Source organism: Sorghum bicolor, chromosome 8 (genome assembly GCF_000003195.3).
Source record: "Sorghum bicolor cultivar BTx623 chromosome 8, Sorghum_bicolor_NCBIv3, whole genome shotgun sequence".
Lineage (NCBI taxonomy): Eukaryota > Viridiplantae > Streptophyta > Magnoliopsida > Poales > Poaceae > Sorghum > Sorghum bicolor.
The window spans coordinates 55,821,703-55,835,552 of NC_012877.2; positions in this window are offsets into that span (position 1 = coordinate 55,821,703).

The following is a 13,850-nucleotide window of genomic DNA, read 5'->3' on the forward strand; positions in this document are numbered from 1 at the left end:
TCGCGGGGCTGGCGCTCGATGGGTTCCTTCTCCCTCCGGTGGCCATGAACGCGTTCTCCGGTGGCAAAGTGAGAGTCGTCTCGCCGTGGTTCTATGTCGGCGGCACAATGGTCCCAGGGGCAAAAGAGTCATGTCATGGTCAAATACATATATTTAAAGACTTAAAACATGGTTAATAGTATTAAAATGTTATTAGAGCTTACAAACAATGTTTAGAGTCCTATTTGGGAGAAACAAATATTTAGAGTTCTATTTGAGAGAAGCCACAACGATTGGAGTCCTATAATAGCCATTTTCTCCCAACAATCATCACCCAAAATATAAGACTCATTTGTCTTTTGTGTAGCGCTCTATACCTATTTTTAGTCTTCTTCAACAAGACCTAAAAGACAACATTCTCTACAAATGGGTCTCGAGGAGAGAGGGTACCCAAATTTGGATTTATGCCTCTCCTGATACCCAAAATGAGTCTTCTATATGGTTACTCTATGGAGGCTATAGTTATTGTGTTAGAGATTCATTTTAGATTTGGGTTCCCAAATACGTCTCATGTCCTAAGTTTTCAATCATCACATTGAATGTTTAGCGCATGCATTGAGTATTAAATATAGATAAAAAATAAACTAAGGTCTTGGTTAGTTGAGAAATTTTTTTGAATTTCGCTCCTGTAACACTTTCGTTTGTATTTGGCAAATATTATTCAATTATGTACTACCTAGATTCAAAAGATTCATTTCGCAATTTACAGGTAAATTGTGCAATTATTTATTTTTTTATCTATATTTCATGCTCCATGCATGTGCCGCAAAGATTCGATGTGACAGTGAATCTTGAAAACTTTTTGTATTTTGGTGGGAACTAAACAAGGCCTAAGTATATAGTATAGTTGGAAATCATATAGTAACTTACATGTACTAATAATAGATTAATTAGACTTAATAAATTCGTCTTGTAGTTTACAGCAAAGTTATGTAATTAGTTTTTTTATTAGTATCCAAAGACCTCTTCCGATGTTCTACGAAACATTCGATATGACACCCAAAAGAGGTGAAAAAATCTTGAAATTTTGTTTTATTTGGTAATTGTTATCTAACTATGGACTAACTAGATTTAAAAGATTTATGTCGCAAATTACAGGTATAGTTAGTTATTTTTTTTATCTATATTTAATGTTTTATGTATGTCTTATAAGATTTGATGTGATGGAGAATTTTGAAAAAAAAAAGATTTTGGGTAAACAAGGCCTTAACTTGGGCTCACGGCTGGGCTAATTTGTATTAGACCTGTCTCTAATAGGAAAAAAATTACATTACCTCTCTTAGCTCTTGTGAAAATCTATTTTTCCTCTCTAAACTTTAAAATTGAGCAAAACACCTCATCAATTTTTTAAACCATTTACTTCACCTCTTTAATCATGTTATAAGCGGTTTTTAAGGTAGTTTTATTTTTTATTTTTTATTTATTTTGGTTGAATCTTTGAAAAATCATAGTAAATCACAGAAAATTCATAAAATAAATAATCAATTTTATTAAACTCCACGTGAGTAGATCTATACAATAAACATATAATATTATACAAATTTAATCAAACTTAATATTCTTTGACTCTATAAGAAAGGTAGAATAATTTATAAATTGAGATTGAGAGACTATTAATTTGTTTCCTGCTCTAGACCTTTGCCCCTTGTTTTACATCTTTGGCCCCTTGTCTCTTCTTTATCCTTTACTTTTAGTTTTTGCCCCCAGTTTTACATTTTTTATCCCTATAAATCTACTTAATAAAAAGCATACTAGATTCACATATTTTAAAATTTGGAGAGAAAAGGGTTGCTAAACAATTTACAAGAGATACCACATGTTTTAGCATGATTTTGGCTTCTTGCATCTCCTGTAAACAGTTGTGCCAAACAGATATCTAGAAAACGGCTCCTTACGATGCAAGAAAACCAAATAAGCTAGAACTATCTTTATTCTAAAGAGTTAGAATTAGAACAAAATAGATTTTCTTGGTTCCTCATAAATTTAATATAACTTATTACTTCCTCCGTGTTAAATTATAAGTTGCTTTTATTTTTTATATATCTATTTTACTATGTATCTGGATGAATCAATAAAGTTAAAATAACTTGTAATTTAGAATAGAGGAAGTGTCACTCAAGCTATATTTTCCTAACTTTTCTACTTTGGGTGTGTTTAGTTTTCTATAAAATACAAAATGCAAAATGTCAGTTACTTTGAAATGATGGAATGCAAAATGTCAAATTTTTTAAAGTTATGTTTAGTTCCATCTAAAATGCAGAATTTAATGACCTCATGAGAGTTTCTTGATGCTCTTCTGGGCTCTTTTTTGTCTCTTGAGGCCAAAATCCAAAATAGACAATAGCAACCCTTTTACCAAAATGTTGCATGGTGTTTAGCTCTATTACGTAAAATGATGGATCAAAGCCCAATTTTTTTTAGGATGAAAGGAGAACCAAGAGCAACTCCAACATCACTATTCTTATTATGGAGGCTATTTTAGAACTTGTATACCGGAAGAATAGTCTTCAACATATGTGTTATTTGGTTTTATAAAATAGAAAGTTGGTTATCTTTTGATTTTTGTGGCCATATATAGCTAACTGCTAGCAGTAGCCATCTGATAGCAAGGCTATTGTGGACCTTTTTTTAAAAGAAGTTATCTACTTAATCTATCCCAAATTATACAAAATTTGACTTTTTTTACACCAACTTTGACCATTTGTTTTATTCAAAAATTTATGCAAACTATCTTTTCTTTTGTCGTGGCTTGGTTTATTAATGAAAGTTCTTCAAGAATGATTTAAATTTATCTATATTTGCATAATTTTTTTGAATAAGACAAGTGGTCGAACTTGAGATAACAAAAGTCAAATATCTTATAATTTGGCCTGGAGGAAGTATTTTATAAAATGGCTAAACAATAAAATTTGGCTACTATTTTTAGACTTTGTTTAGTTCCTCCCAAAAGCCAAAAACTTTTTAAGATTTCTCGACACATTGAAACTTGTGGCACATGCATGAGCATTAATATATAGATAAAAATAACTAATTACATAGCTTGTCTATAATTTACAAGATGAATCTTTTGAGCCTAGTTAGTCAATAATTGAATAATAATTGACATATACAAATGAAAGTACTACAGTGGCCCGAAAATTTTTGGCTAGGGAACTAAACAAGCCCTTAGATCAAAAAAAAACTTTTTGGATTTGGATAATGTAGCACTTTCGTTTATATTTGATAATTATTATCCAACTATAGACTAGGCTAAAAAGATTCGTCTTGCAAATTGCATGTAAATTGTGTAATTAGTTATTTTTATCTATATTTAATACTCTATATATGTGCCATAAGATTCGATATGATAAAAAATCTTAATTTTTTTAGATTTTGAGTGCAATTAAATAAGGCCTTACTCAAGCTCTTAGAGTCGCTCTAAACACCCCCTCTTTAAGAGCATCTCCAACAGTTATGCAATTGGACTATACATTCTAGAAATTTGCCAAAAATCTTAAAAATTGCTCTCCAACAGTTATGCATTTGACTTATGCATTTTGGCAAACTTGGCATTTGATGGACCAAACTTGGCATTTTTGCATAGGCACAATGGCTTATATCCGAGTTTTCTTGACTCCTTGTCATGCGCGACCTCCCCACACGCTGCGGTAGTTCCCCGCGAGGACTCCTCCTCCCCGCGCGAACTCTTCTTTCCCCCACGTTGCCGCCTCCTTTCTTCACGCCACCTCTTTTCTTTCCCCGCGCGCAACTTCGTGGACTATTGGCGCGTGACAGAACTCTGGCGAACTGCGACTTCGTGGACTGGTGGACCGGGAGGCCACGATTCACAGAAACGGCGGTGACTTGCGACTTCGTCGACTGGCGGCGACAAGCGACGGAAATTCCCACGCAGAGGAAAAAACTCGCACGAAGCGCGCCAAACAAAAAAAGATCCCGGACAAAAATAGTTGGGTCCACTATTTTGGGAAATGTCAAGTCAAAAATACCAAATACTTGAGGATGGACTTATTTTTCCTTTGACAAAAACGTTTAGAGACTTGACAAATAACGCACCGTTTGGTGCAGCTCCTGCTTCGGCTCACACTCTAGTCTCCTCTCTCCTATGCGTTACTGTTAGGCACTGCGGATCCTTATGCTCGTTTGAAGGCCTTGTTTAGTTTAAAAAATTGATAAAACAAGGCCGGCTCCGAGAAAAGTAAGAGATGGTTTTCAGTGTATATATGCTAAGCATGTGTTATTTGAACTGTTCACATAGCGTATCGCGATTCAAAACAGTAGGATTTCATATTAAATAGTGTATAGTATGAATCTTAAAGCAGTTTTGAATGATACAGATAACATATGCTTAGCACGTACATACTGTGATACATTATCGTAAGAGATGAGCCAGAGAATCTTGTGGCTCCTTGTTCAGGCCGTGTTTAGTTCGCAAAAAATTTCAAGATTCTCCGTCACATCGAATCTTGCGGCTCATGCATGGGATATTAAATTTGGACGAAAACAAAAACTAATTACATAGTTTGTCTGTGTCGACGAAAGCTGGTCGGCAGTCTACCTTGGGGTATACCCACGGTAGTAGTTTATCGATAGACGGTGCGCAAACTACGAACTCGATGGTGACGCAAGACACGGACAAGCTTTTTATCCAGGTTCGGCCGCCGAGTTGGCGTAATACCTACGTCCTGCGTATGGTTGTATTGTATGATGTCCTAAGGGGGTCCCTTGCCTCTCCTTATATAGTCCGGAGGACAGGGTTACAGATCTGGAAGCTAATCCTAGTCGGTTACAATTGCCATAGATAGTTCGATAGCAATTCCTATTCTAACCGACTAGAATCCTGCTTGATCTCCACGTCTTGTTTCCTTGCGCGAAACTCCGAGCTGTCGGATCAAACCTCGAGCTTGTCTCGTAATGGGCCAAGCCTCCTGGCCCAAGTCTGGCCGTAAGGGTATAGGGATTTATACCCCCACAGCTAGTCCCCGAGCACCATGTATTGTGAAGTAACACGCCGTCTCGAGCTTCTTCGACCAATGAAACTTGACATCTTCAATCAACATGAGAATTTTCCAGACAGTTGCAACGGTATTTTGACCAAATCTAAATATATTTGATCAACATCATCATCGAAGAAGCCAATTGTTCGAAGAATGCATGGTGCTCTTGAGAAAAAATATTTCTTTTCAGGTGAAGTGTGCCCACTTTACCTTTCCGAAAAGTACAGATCAACAAAAAAGCAAGCATGTTCACCGCAAGGTGAAGTGTGCCCACTTAGTCCCCGAGCCTGGTAGTAGGTGACGTAGGCACGTGGTGCCAGGGTCAAAAGAAAAATCCTCAAAGTAATTTTGAATTTGGGATGCATCGCCAGATGCATCGTAGCGATGTAGTCCCCGAGCTTGCTGGAAGGCAAAGTATGAATCTTGTAGCAAGGTCTAAATTATCCAGTCCCCGAGCGACTCATGTCCATTTACTATCGAAAAGACTTATCAATTTGACGAGCTGGTCAACCAGTCCCCGAGAGTACAATGCTCGGAGATCGGTACAGCTCGCAGATTCCCAAACTAACAGACTGGACGACCAGTCCCCGAGCATCAAGTGATCGGTGGTCGGTGTAGTCCCTGAATTCCCGAATCTACAGACTTGGCGGCCAGTCCCCGAGCATCAAGTGCTCGGTGGTTGGTGCATTTTTTGAATTTCCGAGCTAACAGACTGGGTGACCAGTCCCCGAGCATCAACTGCTCGATGGTTGGTGTAGTCTCCGGATTGTTGACCCTCTACCAATTTTTGTCTGTTTATTTTGAAAAAATCTTACCACACAAATGATTGACGTGACGAGACCTCCTGACGTAATGTCAGATGGTTGCGTGAAAAGTTGCGCCCGGTAACTATGCAGCCGCCCTTTGCGCGGTTTGAGAAAAGGAAACCATCAATTTGTACGAAAAATGCCACCGCATTAATTGTCGATAATTATTGAAAACCGAAGCGCCGCGTCCGCCGTTGGGCCCGCCCACTTCCCAAGAATGCGGGAAGTGGGAGGGGTGGAGTTGTGGTTTATAAAGTCATCACAGTTACCCCCGCATTGCTTACCCTGCCATTGCCTTCAAGCTTTCCGCTCTTGCCTTCTACAATCACTTGCACTCTCCTAGCTCGAAACCAATCCCACATCTCCAATGGCGAAAAGCGACTCCAAGAAGAGGGCCGAGCTGATGGCCAAGGAATGGAAGAAATCCCGCAGCACTGCGAAGTCCCTCGGTGACCTCGTCGATATGGGGCTACTGCACAGCCCAGAGCTCGGCGGCTGGAGGGCGCCAGAGGGGAAGAGCTACCCTGACCCCCGCGCCGATGAGATCGTAGTGTTCGAAGACTTTCTTAAGAGGGGTTTTGGGGTTCCTGTCCATCCTTTTCTTCAGGGTCTTCTTTTGTATTATGAGATCGGGATTTGCAATCTGCACCCGAACTCAATCCTTCTCATCTCCACCTTCATACATCTGTGCGAGGCCTATGTTGGCATAGAGCCGCACTTCGATCTTTTTCGCTATCTTTTCTGTTTAAGGAAAAAGGGAGCGGTTGGAGGCTCCAAGATTGCAGGTGGAGTATACCTCAATCTTCGCGACGGGATGAAGAACCATTGTCTGAGCTGTCCGTGGAACACTTCCCTAACCGAATGGTACAGGAAGTGGTTCTACATCAGGGAAGAACCGGGCAGCTCCACGTTCTGCGACGTGGGGTACATCCCCGAGAAGAGGGTCAGTTGGACCGACCGCCCAGAGTTCACCGGCCAGGTAGCAGATCTAATGAAACTGATCGACTGGTCGCGTTTGGACGGGCTGGGTGTGGTCGGCAACTTTGTTTGTCGCCGGGTGATGCCCTGCCAGAAGAGGGTTCACTCGGCGTATGAGTATGCTGGAAGCCAAGACCCGACCAGGATGACGCCTGAGATCCTGGAGAAGGCAGAGGTGCAGCGGCTGTTGAACGAACTGTTCAACTTTGCGGACGGAAGCTTCATCCGTGGCAGTGATCGGGTGCAAGCCTTCAAGCTGGGGCGACCAGCTCCTAAGGTATCGCTTCTTACTGATTGTGCTTCCTTAGCGTTTGTTATTGTCAGCTGCTGACTTGTCTTTGTTACTTTTGCAAATCGGAGATGTTGACCGGTGCACAGTGTATGTGTCACAGGCACCTGGGATGGAGAATCCCGCAGGGGAGGATCCGCCGGAGGAGGACGCTGCTCGGTGTGCTCGGTACACCAGCAGTGAGGAGGACCAAGCCCGTCCCGCCCCGACCACCGAGGACAGGGTGACTGGGAAGAGGCCATTGGCAGCGGATCCTTCACCTGCGCCGACGCTGCCAGCAGAGAGCAGCCAGGCGCCAAAGCGCCGTCGGCTCGTCCGGATCACCGACGACGACGATGAGGAGGAGGAGGCCGCACCGTTGCTGGTCCGAAGGCCTCGTAGCCGTCCGGACAATGTGCCGGCCACCACTGATCGGGTGCCCAGCGACCCTCCTGCACCGCGCGTCGCAGAAGCGGGGGCACAGGCGCCGACCGGCAGGGCCAGGAGGAGGTTCACCGCAACCCACCGTCGTCAGACCTGTAAGTGTTCAACTTACGTATTTTGGTGTTTTTTTTTGTTTTTGCTGTTGTTGAAAATGCCGCTTTGTTGTTTAGCGCGGCGTCAAACGTCAACCCCGACCAAGTCGCGGAGCAGAGGATGGACGAGCCTGCTGCCGTTGTTGAAGACGCCGCGCCACAGGCCACAGATCAGCCTGCGACGGCGGCCGCTGCTACAGGCGCCGAGGGACAATCTGCCCCAGCGAGTGCCGCGGCGAGCACTCCACCGAGAGATGGGGAGGCAACAAGGACCCGTCCCCCGAGTACTGTTGCAGAGGAGGAAGGCAGAGTCCCAACTCCTCTAGCCGAAGAAGGGAGGGTCCCCACACCGCCCCGAGCAGGGGCCTCTTTGCCCGTGGGCTCCCTTGGCCTAGACCAGGGGCCAGTGATGCCTTCGACCGCAGCCGGGGGCAGTGCGGCAAACAAGGAGCCTCAGGAGGCCTCTGACGACGGTGGAGGAGGTCTAGGGTCGTCCCCGTGATGGCCGCCAACACGTCTACGTGTGGCGCCAACGCGGGGACCACTTTATTGGACACGAGGAGCTCGCGGAGACGGAGGAGGCCGCGAGGGTGGAACGCGCGGCTAAGCGTCTCGTGGACGAGGTTAAGGTAGGTGGTCCTGTGTGCTGCTCGACAACTATGTGTAGTGTTCCTGTGTTCAACATATATTCTTTCTTGCAGGGCGCGATGAAAACGGCGAAGTACCGGAAGCGGTGCTTCGACCAAATCGAGGGCATTGTGGCCGAGAACAAGGCCTTGTCCACGGAGGTAGACCGGCTGCGGTCCGAAGTTGGAGAGAAGATGGCCGAGATGAGTGCTCAGGAAGAGCGCCGTCTTGAGCTTACCCGACGCTTAGCCGACCTGTATCGGCAGCGAACAGGTCAGTCTCATACCCCGAGGTGGCTGTATGTAGCCGCGTGGTTGACGTTGCTGACTAGGGGATTATTCATGTAGACTTGGAGGAGGAGGTCGCGCGCCTTCGGCAGGAGAAGGAGCAGCTCGGGCAAGAGCGTGCCGGGGCGCTGGAGGCCGGGCGCCGAGCAGGCGAGGAGCTAGGCCAGAGGAACCGGGAGTTGTCTGGTGAGTAGCCGTGCCGCCACCCTTTTATATAGCTGCTCAACGTTCTTTTCATTGTGCTGACCTATTCCTTGATTTGCAGTGCTCAAGGTAAATACCAAGAAGCACTTAGACGATCTGGTCAAGGATCGGGACTCCTGGAAGACTAATTGTATTAGGCTTTGGAAAGGAGTAGCCCCGGTCCTAGACTTGATCAGCCCCGAGCTTCTAGAAAGCCAGCCCCGCGCGTCGAAACTGACGCCTGTCGAAAAGGCGCAACGGGCATGGGATTGGCTCCAGCAGTTCGTGAAGGACGCCGGGGAGTTCGCTGGTGCGCATATTCTTAGCATGGTGCGCGCCCACTACCCCCTGGTCGACTTGTCCAGGCTGGAGAAGGGGTATCCCAAGGAGGTCGGCCCGCAGGAGGCGGACGAGCTTCGGGCCGGTCTGCTAGACTTGTCGTCGACGGTGATCGGCGACATCAATCTATGCGGGACGGCCACTCCCCCCGACCAGCCGGGTTCAGACAGGTCGGCAAGGGAGTTGTCGGGGGCGTCTATTGCTGGAGATGGGTGGTCGACGCCTGCGGTCTCGAACAGCCAGGCGCCGGTGGCCCCGACCCCTTCGTCCGGGCAGCAAGGCCAGGCGGGTGATCAGCCCGAGCAGTAGGCCAGTAGGGTAGTCTATAGGAGTAGACTAGTGACCGCCCGTCAGGGTATTTATTGTAAGCTTTGTATGTAAAGTTTGTAATAAAGTTTGCTTTTGTCATGACTGTTATTTTGAGCGCTGTAAAGTTATCTGAGTGACGTGTCACTGTGTTTGATTCATAGTCGTTAAGAGTTTCCGTCGTAGAGGACATCGTTGCTCCTCGCCGAAAGCTCTGCGTGTAAACAAAGTATAGCCAAAAAGAAAAACTTTTATTATTGCCAACTATAAGAGACTTATAAGCAAAAGTTACTAGAACTTATGGATAAAATCGGCGCAATTTTGTCTATATGCCAAGAGTTAGGCACGCGTGTTCCGTCTGGATATGCCAATCTGTAGGATGTGGGTCGTGTGACTTCGGCGACCACAAAGGGTCCTTCCCAGGGAGTGGATAGCTTGTGCATTCCTTCCTGGCTTGTTTTCCACCTGAGTACCAGATCGCCGACCACGAAAGAACGGTCCTTGACGTTCCTGTTGTGGTACCGCCTGATTGCTGCAAGATACTTTGCTGTTCGGAGACATGAATCTAGACGCTTTTCCTCCATGCAGTTGATTTCGAGTTCCTTGGTGTTGTCGGCCATTGACTGGTCGAAGTTCTCAACCCTTGGAGATCCGAAGGTTATATCAGACGGCAGCACTGCCACAGTGCCGTAAACCATGAAGCAGGGTGACACCCCGGTGTTCCGACTAGTCTGAGTTCGGAGACCCCAGACCACAGCCGGTAACTCTTTCATCCATCGACCAGGTGCTCTATCGTTCTCGATGTATAACCTTTTCTTTAGGGCGTCAATGATCATTCCGTTCGCACGCTCAACTTGGCCATTTGCCCGTGGGTGAGCTACTGACACGTATTTTATGACTATGCCTCTGTCATCGCAGAAGTCCCAAAATGTGGTGCCAGTGAACTGAGTACCCAGGTCAGTGATTATACTGTTTGGGATCCCGAATCTGTGTATGATTTGATTGAAGAACTCCACGGCCTTCTTGGAGGTTGCTTTGACCAGTGGCATGTATTCAATCCACTTTGAGAACTTGTCGATTAATACGAAAACGAACTTGAAGTTGCCCAGGGCCGGTTTAAATGGCCCGATCATGTCGAGCCCCCAGCAGGCAAAAGGCCAGGATGACGGGATAGTTTGAATCTCATGAGCAGGTACGTGGGTCCTTTTGGTGAAGAACTGACATCCCTCACAATGTCGGACCAGTTTTTCTGCGTCGTTGAAAGCGGTTGGCCAGTAAAAACCTGCTCGGAAAGCTTTTCCGATCAGCGTTCTAGAGGCAGCATGATTGCCGCAGGATCCGGCATGTATGTCGTCTAGGAGCTTGATGCCATCATCTTGGGATATGCATTTGAGCAGCACTTCAGAACTTGCATTTTTTCACATAAGTTTGCCTTCCACCAGTATGTAATTCTTTGATCGTCGAATGAGGCGCTCGTTCTCTGTTTTGTCCTGAAAGCCTGACCCGTCCGAGATATATTTGATGAACGGGGTGCGCCAATCACGGCCACTAGTTGTCGGAGTAGTGTCGTCTATGAGCATTGCCTCAGTAGGTTGCTTTTCGACCAGGTCTATGCCCACGCTTGGCTCGTGGATGTCCTGGACGAAAACACCTCGCGGGATCTGGGCCCGAGATGACCCTAACTTTGACAACGCATCTGCTGCCTGGTTCTTATCCCGGACCACGTGGATGTACTCTATGCCGTAGAAGTTGGTTTCCCACTTGTAAATTTCTTTGCAGTAGAGATCCATCTTCTCATGGGTTGCGTCTCATTCCTTGTTGAGCTGGTTGATAACTAAAGCGGAGTCGCCATAGACATAGAGGCATTTGACTCCCAACTCAATGGCTAGTCGTATGTCGTGCAGGCATGCTTCGTACTCGGCGACGTTGTTTGATGCCGGAAAGAGGATCCTAAGAACGTAAAGCAGTTTGTCCTTGTTATGCGATACGAAAAGTATCCCAGCGCCGGCACCGTTGATGTTCAAGGACCCGTCGAATAACATCGACCAGTGGTCGGAGACGTCGGGAACGGGAGGCTCGTTGAGATCCGTCCACTCTGCAATGAAATCGACTAGGGCCTGAGACTTGACTGTGGTGCCACTCTGGAATTCCAGGGAGAATGGACATAATTCCATTGCCCATTTTACAATTCTGTCGTTGGCGTCTTTATTGCGCAGAATATCCCCAAGAGGGAAACTGGTGGTTACCAAGACTCGATGGCCGTCGAAGTAGTGCTTTAGCTTTCTCGACGTTATTAGAATGGCGTATATGAGCTTCTGTATTTGTGGATATCTGGCCTTGGACTCGTTTAGGACTTCGCTTATAAAGTAAACGGGTCTTTGGACCTTATAGACATGACCTGGCTCGTCTCGCTCGACCACTATTGCCGTAGAAACAACCCTATCGGTTGCAGCAATGTAAAGGAGTAGGTCTTCATTGGGCTGAGGCGCTGTAAGAACAGGCGGTGAAGTGAGGAAAGTCTTAAGCTGGGTGAACGCAGCGTCAGCCTCTTCCGACCAGGAGAATTTTTCTGATGCCTTCAAGAGTTTGAAGAAAGGTAGGCCTTTTTCTCCTAGTCTTGAGATGAAGCGGCTGAGAGCGGCCATGCATCCGGTGAGCTTCTGAATATCTTTAACATTCTTAGGTGGTCGCATGTCGAGTACTGCTTTTACTTTTGAAGGATTCGGCCGTATGCCGTCGCGGCTGACGACGTTGCCGAGTAATAGACCAGAAGGGACACCAAAGATGCACTTTTTGGGGTTAAGCTTCCACTTGTACCTATTTAGCGCCTTAAAGGTTCGGTCTAAATTGTCGATTAGGGTGCTTGCATCCCTTGTTTTGACGACGACGTCATCTACATAGGCCTCGACGTGGTCATCGCGAATCTCGTCGTGGAGGCATTGATGGATGGCCCGTCGATAGGTGGCTTCGGCATTTTTGAGTCCGAATGACATGGTCGTGTAGCAGTATGCACCGAAAGGAGTAATGAAAGACGTTTTGATCTGATCGTCTTCCTTTAGCGAGATCTGGTGATAACCAGAGTAGCAATCTAGAAAAGAGAGGAGTTCGCATCCGGCCGTTGAGTCGACCACCTCGTCGATGCGAGGTAGACCAAAAGGATCTTTAGGACAGTGTTTATTGAGATCAGTGTAATCAACGCACATTCTCCATTCATTATTCTTTTTGCGTACAAGAACCGGATTGACAAGCCAATCGGGATGATACACTTCTTTTATGAATCCGGCTGCTAGAAGCCGTGTTATTTCTGTCCTAATAGCCTCCTTTTTGTCACGAGCGAACCGTCGCAGCTTTTGCTTGATGGGTCTTGCGGTCTTCGAGACGTTTAAAGAGTGCTCGATCAGGTTTCGTGGGACACCGGGCATGTCTGCGGGTTTCCATGCGAAAACGCTCACGTTGTCCCTTAGAAACTTGACGAGCGCGTCTTCCTATTTGGGTTCCAAGTTGGCCCCGATCAGGACCGTCTTCTCGGGGCTGCCTTCGACCAGCTGTACTTCCTTGTACTCCTTGGATTTTGAGTTCTTCCTGGCGGTCTCCTGCTCGGGCAGTCGAAGCTGGTCATGGGGGAGCTGTGCAGCTTGGGCTGCTGTTTCTGCCATGCGAATCGAAAGATCAATTGCTTCGGTGATCTTGAAGCTCTCTTCCTCGCAAGTATATGCAGTGTAGACATTGCCTCTGACGGTTAGGACACCCTTCTCCGTAGGTATTTTGAGGACCAGGTATGAGTAATGCGGGACTGCCATGAACTTTGTCAGCGATAGTCGGCCCAGTATGGCGTGATAGGTCCCATCGAAGTCGGCGACCACAAAGTTGACGAACTCTGTTCGAAAGTGGTCGGGCGTGCCGAATTGGACAGGCAATGTTATCTGTCCGAGGGGCACTGAACTCTGACCTGGCAAGACTCCCCAGAATTGAGCGTCGTAGGGTTTTAATTGTGCCGGAGATATCTTGAGAGCGGGCAGGCTGTTGCGGAAGAGTATGTCAATGGAGCTTCCTCCGTCCACGAGCACGCGCTCGAATCTAATGCTGTTGATGCAAGGGTCCAAGATTAGAGGGAAACGACCCGGCTCCGGGATAGCGGCCCATTGATCCTTCCTGCTAAAGGAGATTTCCCTGTGCGACTAGGGAGAAAATTTCGGATCGGCGATCAAGCCATCAGTGCTGTCTATGTTGAGGCAGGCTCTCTTTAAGAGCTTTCTTTCCTGTTTAGACTCGATGGAGACCTTGCTCCCGAAGATGGAGTGGACCACATCAGTAGGACTGACATACTGGTGTCGTGGGTCCTTATCCTAGTCTTCGTCCTCGTCTTCGTGATCGCGCCCGTCTTGTTTCCCATTTTTCTTGGAGGGATCGTCTTGGGCAGCCCGCCGCGTATAGATGCTTTTGAGGACGCGACATTCTTCCATGGTGTGGTTGGATTTTAGATGCAG